Source organism: Canis lupus, chromosome X (assembly GCF_003254725.2).
Source record: "Canis lupus dingo isolate Sandy chromosome X, ASM325472v2, whole genome shotgun sequence".
In the NCBI taxonomy this organism is placed as follows: Eukaryota; Metazoa; Chordata; class Mammalia; order Carnivora; family Canidae; genus Canis; species Canis lupus.
In genome coordinates, this window is record NC_064281.1 from 103,432,007 (window position 1) to 103,444,821 (window position 12,815).

Below are 12,815 nucleotides of genomic sequence, written 5' to 3' on the forward strand. Positions count from 1 at the left end.
CTCATTAGCTTCTAAAAATGTAAAGCAGATTTTTTTCAAGTTCAGAAAAAAACGTTTAGAGTTGTAAATAGCTTATGTTTCTAGTAAAACGCTGTGGATTGGGGCCTCAATATACTAATTGATGCATGGAATTCATCCTTTTTTTTTTTTTTTTTTTACCGACTGGTCATGTTTTATGCATGGTCACAAAAAGTAATTTTAAAAATACTTTCCCACAAAAGGACCATTTGTGTGGGACATATATCAATCCTAGGACTCCTGTGTGTACTAAGCACCAGGCCTAAGCACCAGGCCTTTTAGCTGAATATAGGGCAAGTCTGTGTTGAGTCCCAGGAAGTCGGTTTGTATTTAATAAAAAGGAGAAAGAAAGAAAAAGGGAAATGAGAAATATTCGGGCTTTTTAAAAGATTAATCCATTCAGCCTTTACAAAATGCCTCAAACTTTTTTCTCAGACCAACCCCTTCCCTCCCTCACTCATTCCCCCATCCACCCAGCCCCACAACCCATTCATTCAGTCTGCCTTTGATTGTGTAGCAAGAGATTAGTAGTTTGCAGTACTAACTCCGATTTTGCTCTGTCTGATGTGGAAGAAGTGCGAAATACTTCTCACCGTGCTCTTCTTTCCATTCTGCGGGGAGTAGAACGGTACAGATGGAAAGTTTGTCCCTGAGGGTCTCCATGCTTCTGTCTCCATTGTGTGCGCGTGCGTCAGCAGAGAGCGTGCCTCCTGTTCATCAAGTTTGTGACTCTGGGGAACTCTGTGTGCTGGGAAGAAAATGGTTTCTGGTCTTTATTTCATTTGTCTTTATTTGATTTATAGGGTTTAGGACCCCCTTGCCATTCAGTGTTTCTTATTGCTCCCTGCTTTAATTATTGGAGTTCCCTATCTCTTGAATTTTAAAATCTTCATTAAGGTGGTTTAGTATGTGAATCACATCTTAATTTACAACTTCTGCCTCTTACTGTATGCCTTCCCAAAATTGTGGTTACTTAGTCCCACATAATTTGGGGAGGACAGTCCTCTCCATATTAGCAAAGAAGAGAGGGATACTTGTCACTTTCTCCATCTTAATGAAATGATAAATTCTTAACTGTTTATTTCCATTTTATTTGTAGGTGTGATTCTTAAGCATTTGATGCATCACAAAAGCTTTCCACAGTAAAAATTGCACAGTACCTTAAAAATAAATTTGATACATGCAGTGTGACTCTTGAGACTAGACTACTTTTACTATTCTTTTGTTCAAAAATATTGCAAATGAGATGCAGAAATATATGCACTTGTAAAATTCTCAACTTTTGTTCAAGAGTTAGGAGCAACTTTTAAACCGAGAGTAGTAAGAAAACTCAAGTTAGCCATGTGTTCTTGAAATTAATGTATAGTATTTCCACAAATCAGGGTGAAGTGGTTGACTGGCCTATAACTTTTTAACAGTTTATTTTAGAGAATTATGAAGATTGATGGAAAAAATGATTTTTCCAGAAATAAAAACAAAATTACTTTATCCACAGTGTTTTTCTCCCCCTGAGGAGAGACATGAAGTAGAAGTCGAGCTACCTGTTCTATCACTTAAGACTTCAAGCATTCCTGACTTTCGAACAAAGAAATTTCTGTTGCCACTAGTTTAAAATAGAAAAGAAACTTGGAGTGACGAAAGAAAACCCAGGATTTGGTCCAGTTCAAACTCTTCCTTATGAATTAGTTATTCCAACTCGTGTTGATATTTCTTAATATTGTGGTAATAAACATTTTTTGCACTAGTACATCAAATGTTGAGGGTATGAATTTGTTTTGTACTTTGTGTTTACTTTGTTAGTGTATACCTAAAGGAATTTTCCACACAAGTAGCTACACTCTTGAAAAATATTTAAAGCACAACTTAAAAAAAATAAACCAATAAACCTGTTTCTTTCTACTCAAATATTTACACTTTAATGATTTAAAACATACTGTTTTCTTTGAAGTGTTTAGTTATAAGTTATGCTTAAGCTTAAAATATTTTCCCTTAGAACCTTCATTAGAATTTATTAAGACAAGTATTCTAAACTGGTTTAATCTTTCATAAAATGAAGATGAGAGAAGAAAGTTAAATGTTGAATTGGAGTACTAATGTGATATTATGGTATTATGTAATGCTTTGTTATCTCTTTTGTGAAAGTTTTTTTTTAGGTTTCTATTAAAGAATTTGAAAAGTAGCTTTCATATATCCTTAAGTATGATAAAGGTGCTACAGTTTTGGGTTTTGGTTTTAGTTTGGGGGAGTTGGTTTTTTGTTTTAAGTATTCTCCACGCCCAGCATGGAGCCCAATGTTGGTCTTGATCTCAAGGTCAATGAGTTCAAGACCTCAGCTGAGATCATGAGTCAGATGCTCAACCACTGAGCCACCCAGGCACCCCTAGGTGGTACAGTTTTTAAGTGGTTGTTGTTTGAGATGTGAAATGGAAATGAAGTTCAAGAATTAATGAACATTTCATTGAAGATTTTTATCTAAAGAGATGGAAAACATTGTCTTACATTGGTGATCCTAGTTATTGGATTCTGGGAAAGATACAGAAGTATACTAAATGATCTCTAGCCCTTGGAGGTCTTAAAATGTTGGGAAGTTAAATCTAGTACATGAAATATAAAATAATGCAAAAAATCTGTAAGACTTGTTCTAGAATAGAAATTTTTGACTGGAGGAGTTGAAGGCTTACAGAAGGTAAACTGCTAAGGATTATTGGGGTCCATATTGGGAAGGGCATTTCCAAGCAGGAATGTACCCTGAGCAAAGGCATGTAGACAGGGAAAGATACACCCCCCCACAAGTGTGCATGCACCCACAGTCTTTGAGAGTGAGATGAAAATCATTTGGATTATGATGAATTCCTCTGGAAAAATAATAAGGGGTAAGATTAGAAAACATGATTGGTCCTGATTATGGTGGTTCTTGAATGCTAAGGAAGGACTTTGGCCTTTGGACTAGCCATAAAACATTTCTGAGTAAAGGAGGCTCAATGAACAAAGTTATATATATGAAGAGAAATCTCAAGATTGGATGAACAGACGACCAGGAAGATTAAGAGTCTTGAGGCAGGTGGATCTAAGAAGACTATTTCAATGGGATAATCATATCTGGACAGAGGCAGTGGACCTTGCATTGACTGATTGCTTTCCATATGCCCAGTACTGTGAAGAAAAAAATATGACCACCACACTTAATAATTAGCTAATTACAGAAAGAGGAATCAGAGGTTTTGTGATGTTGAATATGGGGAACTAGACATTTGTGGTACATATGAAAGAAATTGGAAAATTGGGGGGAAGAGCCAGATCTGGTAGGAAGCTAATAATTTCTGTTCTAGAATTGTGAAGTGTGAGGTAACAATGAAATGATGAAGCAAAAATGTGGAAAAGTAGTCTATTAACTTGATTGTGATGATGATTTCATAGGTGCACATGTATGTCCAAACACATCAAATTATATGCATGAAAAATGTGCAATTTTTTTGGTATATCAATATGCCTCAGTAAGGCTGTTTTAAAAAATGTCCAGGGGGGCACCTTGGTAGTTCAGTTAGTTAAGCGGCCAACTCTTAATTTCAGCTCAGGTTATAATCTCAGGGTCCTGGGATTGAGCCCCGCCTTGAGCTCTATCTAAAATAAATAAATAAATCTTTTTAAAAAATGTCCAAAAAAATATTTGAAGATAGAGATCCGGAGCTTGAGTCGTTCATCAGACGTTAACTGAGCATTTACTATATGCCAGTCTCTTTACTTGAAACTGGAGAAGCCACCAAGAAAGGAGAAGTTCCTAATGCCAAGAGAGACCATGTGGAGGTGTGGGCCCTCATGAGACAGGGAGTATAAGTGGAGAATTAGCTAGTAAGAAAAAGAAAGGAGACTTCAAGGTGCACGGGAGGATGAGAAAATGTGTCAGCACCAAGAACAAGTTAACTGGGGGGAGTCCTTTAACTAACTCTGACCATGAAAAAAAATTGGAGAGGAAATTCAGTTTGGTGCCACAATCTATCATGTAGAGAGTTCTTACCTCTCTTACACCTTCAGGAGGTGTAATTTGAGCTTTGCAGTTTGAGGTGGAGAGAGGTTTGAAAGCATTGCCTTGCATTGATAAACCTGAAAAATAATCGTCCTTATTGGTGAGTGGTTGATACAGAGATGTTGAATATGCTAATATGCTAATGGCAGAAGAACAAATGGAACAGAATAATCAAAAACAATTGTTAGCTGGGAGAGTTGGAGGTAGTTGAAAGGTATGGGGTGAAAGGACTAGGGGCTATAGGGAGAGTAAACAGGAATTGGGCATGGTAGGACGTGTGCCTTGAACATTAATGAGGGTCTGGAATTGGCACTTGAGGACAAAGGTCCATCATGTGCCTCCCTTGCTTAAGTCATAGAAAATGAGAGAACATAATTTAGCCAGTACTTAGGAACCGATGAACATCATGATACTGTGGTTTTTTTATTCTGCCTTTCATTTATTCAGTGACCTTGAGCAAATAATCTACAAAATGGGGAGTAATAAAAGCTGCATTTCCTTTGCTTCAATGAGATGTTATTAGGATGAATTTACCATCATCTGTGGAGTATATTTCGAGCCCCTTTATAAAAGGTGTTATGATATGTATGGGCAGTTCATCCTGCAAAACAATGCTAAGCTACTCCCATGAAAACATTCTCATTATCTCATCTCTTTCTTACTTGATAACCCACATTTTTCTATTAAAATCCTGTCTTCCTCTCCTCTTCCCCACACCACTAGTACCATACCCAAAGTCCTCTGCTCAGCTTTCCAGACTTTTCTGTTATCTGGTTCTGGTCTACAGATGCAAACTTTTCATTATCACTATTTCCTGGCAAGAAATCCCTTTCGTTCTACCATGCCAGTTTCAATTTAGCAATCACTGACTGACCAGATCCTACCTGATTTTCAAGGTCTGCAAACTTACTTTCTTCGTGAACTTTCCCTGTGTGTTCCAGGCTATAGAAATCTCTCATATTTCCAAGCATCTATTATATCTTTTGTCAGTAGTAGACAGTCCAGTCCTTGATTCATTCACTGCCTTAGATTTTCTCTAACATACTTGTCTTCCAAACTAGATTGTAAATTTCTTGAAGGCAGGGACCATGTATTTTACTTTTCTTTATACCATTAGACATGAATTATATGTAAAAGTGTTGGCTAATGAGTCCCATATTGACTAGACTTCTAACTTTTTTCCCATTCTGTTTCTTTAAATACATTGTGTAATGCTTGAATTCTTACAGATCATGAAAACTGATTTATGTGTGCACAATGTAGACTCTTTATACTAAAATTATTTTAATGCATTATATGTAACATGTCTAACAATATATACTTATAACTACTCAGCTGTTCACACAAGGAAGCTCTTCTTTTCTTACCTTCCAGGGCATTTGAGAGATAAAGGAGATTCATTTCTTTCCTATTAAGTAGGGCTTATTTCATTTTTTCCATTTGTTTTTATTTACGTTTGCTTTGCCAACATATAGTATAACACCCAGCGCTCATCCCATCAAGTGCCCTCCTCAGTGCCCATCACCCAGTTACCCCAACCCCCTGCCCACCTCCCCTTCCACAACCCTTTGTTTGTTTCCCAGAGTTAGGAGTCTCTCATGGTTTGTCTCCCTCTCTAATTTTTCCCACTCAGTTCCCCTCCTTTCTCTTATAATCCCTTTCGCTATTTCTTATATTCCCCATATGAGTGAAACCATATAATTGTCCTTCTCCAATTGACTTATTTCACTCATAATAATACCCTCTAGTTCAATCCACATCGAAGCAAATGGTGGGTATTCGGCCTTTCTGATGGCTGAGTAATATTCCATTGTATATATAGACCACATCTTCTTTATCCATTCATCTGTTGAAGGATATCGTGGCTCCTTCCACGGTTTGGCTATTGTGGACATTGCTGCTATGAACATTGGGGTACAGATGTCCCAGCTTTTCACTGCATCTGTATCTTTGGGGTAAATCCCCAGCAGTGCAATTGCTGGGTCGCAGGGTAGCTCTATTTTAAGCTTTTTGAGGAACCTCCACACTGTTTTCCAGAGTGGCTGTACCAGTTCACATTCCCACCAACAGTGCAAGAGGGTTCCCCTTTCTCCACATCGTCTCCAACATTTGTTGTTTCCTGTCTTGTTAATTTTTTCCATTCTCACTGGTGTGAGGTGGTATCTCATTGTGGTTTTGATTAGCATTTCACTAGGGCTTATTTCAGACAAATTTGTGTCTTTGTGAGAAATAACCTCTTGTCCCTTCCCTTCCCTCTGTTCCCATCCCTACCCCACCCACCAAAAATCCAAACAAATTTTTACTTCTCTGTCCCAGCTGTTACATTAGAAAGAATCTGATATGTTTCATTCATATTAAGGTGTTTTTGATTAATGGCTCAGTGAGTGACCTCTCCCATAGATGTTCACATTTTACAGGGAATAAATAATGCTTAGAAAATTAAAAAAGGAAATCCAGTAGTGGAACTTTAGACATCTTGATAATTGTTTTTGACTGAATTGTGTCTTCTGAACAAGTGGTGGCTTTACTCATTCTATTTGTTGCTAGAAAATGGAATTAAGAGAACAAAATTAACAACAAACTCCTTCACATTTCTTGTCATTAAGACCCAAATAATTTCCAACACAGGAACATATAAAACAATGTCTCTGGAAGAATGCCATGAGGTAACTCATTTTTAAGAGAAAAACAGTAGGGGTGCCTGGGTAGCTCAGTTGGTTAAGCATCTGCCTTTGGCTTGGATTGTGATCCCAGGATCCTATGTCAGGCTCCCTAGTCGACAGGGAGTCTGCTTCTCCCTCTCCCTCTGTCTACTTGCTTGTGCACTCTCGTGTGTTCTCTCTTTCTGTCAAATGAATAAATAAAATATTTTTTAAAAAAATAAGAGAACAAAAATCAATAAAATAGGCACAACTAAAATTTTTATTCCATTTTATGTACATTTCTCATTTTGTCATCTGCCATTTTATTTTTTATTTTTTTTTTTTAATTTTTTTTCTTTTTAAATTTATTTATTCATGATAGTCACACGGAGAGAAAGAGAGAGGCAGAGACACAGGCAGAGGGAGAAGCAGGCTCCAAGCACCGGGAGCCCGATGTGGGATTCGATCCCGGGTCTCCAGGATCGCGCCCTGGGCCAAAGGCAGGCGCCAAACCGCTGCGCCACCCAGGGATCCCTGTCATCTGCCATTTTAGACTAAGGTGTTACATGGTAGGGACGGACCACATCTTTGAATTAATACTTGTGAAATCAAACAATTTTGAAAGATATTGACTAATTCCTCTCAACAGTCCTATGAACTAGGAAAAACTATCCAATAGGAAAATGCCTTTGCATTTGGATTTTATTTCTTTTAAATATTTATTTATTCATTCATGAGAGACACAGAATTTTATTTTATTTTTTTTTAATTTTTATTTATTTATGATAGTCACAGAGAGAGAGACCGAGGCAGAGATACAGGCAGAGGGAGAAGCAGGCTCCATGCACCAGGAGCCCGACGTGGGATTCGATCCTGGGTCTCCAGGATCGCGCCCTGGGCCAAAGGCAGGCGCCAAAGCACTGCGCCACCCAGGGATCCCGAGACACAGAATTTTAAAACACCTTGCTAGCCAACTCTACCCATCATCCTCTTTGATGTCACTCCCCCCGAAATCCCATGGGATTCAGGTGGTTCACCTGACATGCCCATTTAGAGAAGCCAAGAAACCTAGTGCACAGCTGATGCCATCCTTCTCTATTCTTGCCTATCTCTTCCCACCATCTGTCACCAGCATTTACCTGAGGATGGAGCCTGTTCTGGACTTGTTCCAGCATTTCCCTGACTGCACCCTGCTGGCCTTTCTTTTCCTTCATTTATCACACCATCATGGATTAGAATGATCCGTGTCCTAAAATATCAGATTAGTCATTGGTATGGCATAGCTTCAGCTCTTATAACAAAGTTGGAATAGAATTATGGTTCATACTTCCTGAGAATGAGAGTAAGCAAAATTGTAGACAGCTTTAGGTGAAAGAGTTGAAAATACTGTTTTTTTTTTTTTTTTTCAGTGGCTACTTTTCTCCTCTTTGGTCAAGTCACTTCGAAAATGTGCTGCTAAGGAAATGGAAGGCATTATGTTTTTGTCTTTTTCTCACCAAAAACGTTTTACAGAAAAACTTTTCAATTATTCTTTGTGATCCTGGTAACAGATTGTGTATTCTTTGTGGTATTTTTCTACCCGCTCCTCCTTTCACCTGTTGTTTAAGAAATAAGGAGAGAAAAGAAATCTGTAAACCCCTATCAATTAGAAATGCAACAGACAGAGAAAAGTAGGGTTCAAGTCAACCACCATTGGATTTTTCAGGTTGTTCCTTACAGAACAGTAGAGTGTCTAGTTGAAGAGTAACAGTGCTTTGAATTATAGAAACAGTTTACCAGTATCAACTTAAAGTTTTACTGGATTTAAAATCCATACCACACTAGATATGTTAGGAAATTTCTAAGCATTCTAGTGAATTACTCTACCAGGTTTCAGAAGTGCCTGGTAACACAATCCTAGGCGTGAATTTTTGGCAGGTGGAGGAAATTCTTGAAGGACATCAAGGAGCATCCAGATTTTTCTTTGAAAATGCATTTTTGAGTTGCTCTGTTAGTGCCTTTTTACCCCCTCCCCCCAGCTTTCCATTAAACCTTTGGCTTTTCAACATATCACCTTACAGTGCATTAAATTAAGCTAGGACTTCACTGCTTGATGCAGTACAGTATAAATAACACAGCAGTGGTGACAGGGAAGGGATAGATGACATAGATCATCAGGTGGGGCCTAAGTTGTCTTTATAAATGCAAGAAAATTGGGGGAAGCCGAGCCGACAGAAAACATAAAGTCATTATTTCTTCACAAAGCCTGTACCTCGTCAGTATTGCTCCCCACTAGACCTGGGAAAGTTTCTTGACTCCCTGGTCTCAATTTCCTGCTGCCTGCCTTCCCTCTAAGCGGAAACACAAAAGAAACCAATCAGCAAAGCATGCACACGTGTTACTAAGGATGGTGACAGAAAGTAGAACTTTGACCTCTTGTGGTTAAGGAGACTACAGTCAGTGTGTCTGGCAGCCTCAGGGAAAGAAGCATTTTTCAAATGTATGCTTTTAAAGTGCCATGGACCCCACCGGAAGAACAGTTAGCAAACTCATTAATTAGTGTCCTATTTGCTTCTCTAGTTTCTGTTCAAATCCTTTGTTTGAACTTAACTCCGAGCGTCCCCACATGCTCGCCAGTAAATGGGAGCAGAGTGGCCTCTTCCAAGTTGGACACTGGCAATCCAGATATGATGTTTTTACGCCCTGAGTTGTCATGAAACAACTGGGTGTGATTGAAGCTCAAAAATTGAGCAGCAGAGAAGTTTGGAAGGCCGACTTTGTATAGGACGTGGTGCTTGAAGCCTCTCTGGGTACAAAACGTGTAAGGAAAAAGTCTATGACCTCAGGAAGTTTTTGCTGTACCTGCAGTATGAAGACACCTACACATTTAGAAATCTAACAATGCAGAGCAGGGGCAAGGAATCCCCAATGAGATAGAAACCGGCATAGGAGCATTCTACGGAAGACCAGACAAAGGAAGGGAACAGTCATTTAGAGGATACGGTCAAAGGAAAAACGGGAGACATGCAAGGGAAAAAAGGTGCAGAGGGATATGCACGAGCTTCCCTCTGCAATAGAGGTTTGCGGTAGGTGCTCACTGTCATGAACTCTTAGGGGCAAATTATGAAAGGCCTTGAATGCCAGGCTGAGACAGTTATTGTTTTTTTAAATATTTTTTATTTATTTATTCATGAGAGACAGAGAGAGAGAGAAAGGCAGAGACACAGGCAGAGGGAGAAGCAGGCCCCATGCAAGGAGCCCAACATGGGACTCGATCCCGGGTCTCCAGGATCACGCCCTGGACTGAAGGCGACGCTAAACCACTGAGCCACCCGGGCTGCCCTTGTTTTGTTTTTTAACTCAATCTACAACAAGGACTTTTCAGCAAGAAACTGAACTGATGAAAGCAGTGCTTATTCTGTTTGGTTTTTCATTTTTGGAAAGTTGCATTAAGTTTCCAACCCAAAAGGATGGGTGGAAGAAGGAGAAGGCTGCATATAATAAGCAGATATTGCAATAGCCCAGGCTTTCGTTTACAAGGGTTTGATTTAGGACAGTGATGGTCCAACTTGAACCACCTGGAGGGTTTATTAGACTGCCAGGCCCCGTCTCCAGAATTTCTGATTCAGTAGGTCTGCACTGGGGCCTGTGTACTTGTATTTCTAATGAGTTCCTAGTTGCCCTGCTGATCTGGGGACCACTCTGAGCACCACTCAAGAAAGACTAACAGACCTTGGTGAGTAATTTGATATGGAAAGGAGAGCAACATCATGGGAGAAGCTGAATGCAACTTTGTGTTGGAAGTTCTATAACTTCCAAAATCTCACCATCACCAATCACTTCTGTTTTCCTTTGATCCAGGTAGATTTGACAACTCAGTAAATGTCTTACCTTCAAACGCAAATACGTTTATCAAGAACATAAAATCACTTTCTGCCTATATTTGTGAAAATGCAACTTGGCTGACGTGAAATAAAATGCCTGTATCCTAAATGCCAGTAAGTGGCCATATTTCCCCTCAAAGATTGACATTTTAAAGAATTTTGATGCATCCTATCAATGCTTATTGTTCAGAATCCCCCCCTTTTTTTTCATCCTATTACTGCCCTCTGCCAAAACTGCTGGACTTAAAAACTCTGGGCTGCTATTATGTCAAAAAATGCCCATTGTGGTCATGACAGTCCAAAGCCAACTTGTGTTTACATATGTAAATTCCTGGAGGGGAGAGGAAGTTACTTCTGAATCCTTAAGGAAATATCAAATCATTTCCTAAATGGCCTTTCTTTGCTCTCTACAATACTCTCAGTACCTGTCAGATTAATGTATTCTCATTTGCCAACAGGCACCATGTAGAAAAGCTCAGAGCTTAGTTCAAACAAAGGATTAGGACTGAAAATAAGAGAAGCAAATAGGGCCTATTTAATGAGTTTGCTAACACCAAACAATGTGAGCAAACTTGATTGCTCATCCCATTCACCAGCCTTGGATCTAAATCACTTTTCAATTTCTAAAATGAACACAAAACCAACAGCACCAAAGTTATCCTTCAGAATCAAAGATTTGCCCCCAATGAGCATGTTCAAAAGCATGTGCAGAAGTGTATCTCTGAACACGTTTAAAACAATGATTATCATGAGGATAAATTGCTTGGGTCTCTGAGGTAACCTGCTCCCACTTGAGGGAATCCGTTTGGGTATAAAAATTTGTTGTTTTTACCTTAAATGTCATACTTCTATGTGGTAGTTGACCCATTTTTCCATTATTCTGGGTGGTGATTAACTTTTTGTTGAAGAAAATCAATAGAGGGTATATATATGTGCTCACAATATGTATTGTGCACAAAGTATATTTGTGTTTGAGAACACTCTTACTCTATTCAGGAAAATAAGACTCAGCATTTGCCAGAGGTTTTAATCAGTGGTATCAATTTTAGACAACTATTTTTAGAAGATAGGTGAGGCACCTGAGTGGCTCAATCATTTAAGCATCTGACTTTGGCTCAGGTCATGATTTCAGGGTCCTGGGGTTGAGCCTCACATCGGACTGCCTGCCCACTCAGGGAGGGGAATATGCTTATCCCCCTCTCCCTGCCCCTCCCCTGCTTGTACTCTGTCTTTCATATAAATAAATAAGATCTTTAAAAAAATAAATGATAAAAAAGCAAAAAGTAGAAAAGTGCACTGTTGAAATAAAAATGGGTAAATGACAGGATGGTCACTAAGTTCAAGAAGCAGGAAATTATTACGTAGCAATATCATTAAAGAAGGTCTAGGTTTGTGTATGGGGCACCTGGCTGGCACTATTGGTAGAGTGTGTGACTCCTGACCTGAGGGTTGAGTTCGAGCCCCATGTTCGGTGTAGAGATTACTTAAATATTTTTTTTTAAAAAGTCTGTTATTAAAAGGAATTCAGTAAAATAGATGTACAAATTATATGCTCAATAAACATTATGATATCCATGGATTTGTTAAATATTTTCATTAGAAAATATATGGAATTCTTTACCATCTTTAAAAATATTTACTCTAAGGTAAATACATATGTGTATATATACTTGTGTCTCAATACATAACAGAGTTATCAGGATTTAACATGTGTTGTATTTTTATCCTGGCTAGTTCTTCTTTTTGCCTTTACTACTTAAACTATTATTATTCCTAAAGAAATTGGGCTCCCAGAAGACTATTCTATACAGGATGCAAATCATGGGAAATGACTCTTAATGAAATCCAATACCAGTGTTAAGCTGTTTTAGTGAATTAGAATTGAATTGAACATTACACAGGATTCTATTTAACAAGATTCTCAATTCTCTGCTTAATTTCTCCCATGGAATAGTTTTACAGAGCATCATTGCATCAAAGAAATTGCTCTGAATAAATATAAATTGGTTTACCTGTGAGTAAAATAAGAGGCATGTAGCTAGTACACAAACAACTTCTGGTTAACAGAAACTTGTGATAATTTGTGTCAAAGCTCTCATTTTGAAGCTAAAATTGCTATAGGTGCTTTACACTATAGATGCTTAGATGATAGGGAATGAAGGAGATGGACATTGGACTCTTTCAGTGACAAATAAAATCTTGTACCCAAAGAGCTGCTTTTTTTTTTTAACTATTTATCTCTTCATGAAAAATGTGACTGTCACTGAA

The 12,815-nt window shown here is 38.4% G+C and overlaps 1 protein-coding gene across 3 annotated transcripts in view; it reads left to right on the top strand.

Annotated features, from left to right (window-relative positions):
- Positions 1-12,815, top strand: part of STK26 (serine/threonine kinase 26) — a 64,100-nt gene that overhangs the window by 1,406 nt on the left and 49,879 nt on the right. The gene's annotated exons all lie outside the window — the stretch shown is intronic.